The following is a 2,911-nucleotide window of genomic DNA, read 5'->3' as shown; positions in this document are numbered from 1 at the left end:
TAACTAATGTGGTTTACAGCTAAGACAAGTAAAATGAGCTTTATGGGATAGCACTTACAAAACTAAGCGATACAAAGATTAATAAAACTGTAGATGAGGAAAAACGGTTCGCTGGTTTTTTAGGAAAGTGAAGAGACGATGGTTCGGGCGAGACTCCTCAACCGAGCAAACTGCTTAACCTCACACAGATGCACTGCACGGGAGTGCTTCGAGTTCGAGAGATCAATCTGTAGGACTCTGTCCTAAACCAAGTCAATGGTCGTTCCATAGTCAATTCGGTCACAAAGAGGGAGATGGGTTGATCTGTAGGAGGGAAGCTGAGAATCATGGGATCAATGATGATCAAGGATTGTGGATGTGTTGTGGGTTTATGCAAATTGATGAACTGTTGAGTGCTGAGTTCTGTGAATAAGTTTCGATCGAGAGAATCGTCGTTTTTTCAGTAATCGTTTTTGGACTTATTTATATTGTCAGAATAGTAAACACATTGATCCCAGTAAGTGTGACGGTTTCTTGAGTGAAAGAGTGGGAAAGTGGGAGATCGTGGTAAAATCAGTTCCATGTCGTGTGGAGACTTGATTGATCATTCACCCACTACTTTGCTAACTCCCTCAACTGCTTGCACGACTTACTCACATTTCTCATCGTGGATGAACACACGTGTTGTAGGCCACCAGACCAAAACCCTAATTGATATCCCCCATGTGACGTGATTGATGTCTCACGAACGTGGAGTCTGCAAAGCAGACATTATTTGATTAGTCAGTTGTTGACTTAATTAGACAGTAAGTCTAAGTTTTTGTAGAATCGAGCATGATTGACGAATGCTCAGTGATTCATGGATTGAACATGTCAGACGTATAGTTCTTGAATGATATTGATATTGCTCGTCTGAGCAAATATTGTAAATTCGACGAATTGTTGAATATCGAGTTGAATCAATACTCGGCGAAATATTGATATACTGAGCGAGTATTGCCCAATTCGATAAATTACTGAATATTGATAGTTGGATCAATATTCGAGCAACCGAGCAAGTATTTCTCAGTTCAATAAATTACTGAATATTGATAGTTGGATCAATATTCGAGCAACTGAGCAAGTATTGCGCATTCGATGAATTACTGGTAATGTAACCCAAAAATATTAATTAAAATATTGGTAGCCTACCAAATATTATATAATTAATCCATATGTTGATTGCTGGGTCAACATAAATTTATTAGTGTTTGAAATTGCTCAAAATCGTGATTTGCAGAGCATTTGTTTGAAACCCTAATTTTGATCAATTGTTCATCAATTGATGATTTATTGAAAATAGGCCACTGAGTGAATGAGTGACCGGCTACACGGGATGATGGACTACCATGTAACGCCCAAGTGCTCGAGTGAGCGTGCACCAAAGTCTTTTGTTGACCAGTTGGTGAAAGGATGATTAAATGTTGGTTTAATCATTTATTAAAATAGTGCTCGTCTGAGCATTAGGTGATAAAACCTAATTATGGAGAAGTGAGGGACCGACCAAGGGAGCAAAGAACCGACCCTTGGTGGTGTGGTACCAGCTGACGGTCGATTGACCAAATTCCAAGTTGGTTGGAAAGAGTTTGGACCCAATATGACCAATTGAGCAAATTAGGTTAGAATTGTAAAAATGTGTGGGAACGGCTCTTTGGAAGCCTTAGGGCCGGCCTTGGTCGGTCAAGGAAGCATGCCCGTGTCACCATGATGTCCACGTCTCAGTCTTGATGCGTTTGAGCAATATTTTGGGTTTCAGAAGAGTTTGATCTCTGGCTGAAATTCTTGATTTTGCTCGAATGAGCAAGTAGAACTTTGCTCATGTGACCAATATTTTGAGAATATTAAAATAATGATATTTTAATATTTGAGGTGAGTAGCCTAGTCGGTTGTGTGACTGTTTGACTTTTTGGCTTTTTCATGGTTTGAGCAATATTTGAGAAAATATGGAAAAAACATGGTTTTGCTCAAACGGAGGAGTTTCATGAGATGAGGGAAATAATAATTGTGAAAACAAGGGACTGCAAAGTGTGGGACCGTACATATCTAGGCATGCCCGGCCGGCTAGGTAGCCCGGTCCCGTGACACTTTCCCCTTCTTTTTTTTATTATTTTTCATCTTTAAGGAAAATATGGAGAAACCGTGAGTTTTGCTCAAACAAGGAAAGTTGCTCGAATGAGGGAGTCTTCTTGAGATCATGAAAATAACAAAATAAATAAAAATAAAGGAAGAGGCGTGGGGGACCGGCCACGATGACATGACCGGCCGGTCGGTGGGCCCGGTCCCTAGGTGCCTATTTTATATATTTTTATTATTATTTTCTCTCTCCTATTTTGTGTGGGATTCCTCGTTTGTCCATATTTTCAAATGCTCGTTCGTGAATCATTGTGAGTACACTTGCACCATTTTCTTGGGGCTTACTCGGTAATAGTCCAGACGCCCGATTGTTGAGTAATTATTACTAATTCATGAAATTCAATGGAGAATGATTCATGAAACGGAGTAATAAAATGAATTGAGTATCTATTACTAATCCATGAAATCTAGTCGTAGAATTCAAGGAACGGAGTAGTAAGATAAAATGGTTATCTATTACTAATCCATGAATCCAGCAGGGGAATTCAAGAACGGAGTAATAAGATATAATAGATTATTTTCTAGGAATTCAGTGGATGAATGTCACAGTAGAAGTAATTTGTTTGAAGAATAGAGATATGAGATAGTTGAAGCATCATACTCGTTCTGAAGGGTGCATAGTCAGGGAACAACGTGCAACATCGACGTCCTGAAGGCGTTAAGCCCTCTAATAAACAATTATGTCTAGAGAGCCGCCTGAATCTATACACGGTCTCTCTACATAGTCAGGGAACAACGTGCAGCGTCGACGTCCTGAAGG

The sequence above is a fragment of the Papaver somniferum genome, chromosome 1, assembly GCF_003573695.1.
Source record: "Papaver somniferum cultivar HN1 chromosome 1, ASM357369v1, whole genome shotgun sequence".
NCBI lineage: Eukaryota > Viridiplantae > Streptophyta > Magnoliopsida > Ranunculales > Papaveraceae > Papaver > Papaver somniferum.
The sequence above is the reverse complement of the archived record's forward strand: the minus strand, read 5'-3'. Positions refer to the sequence as shown.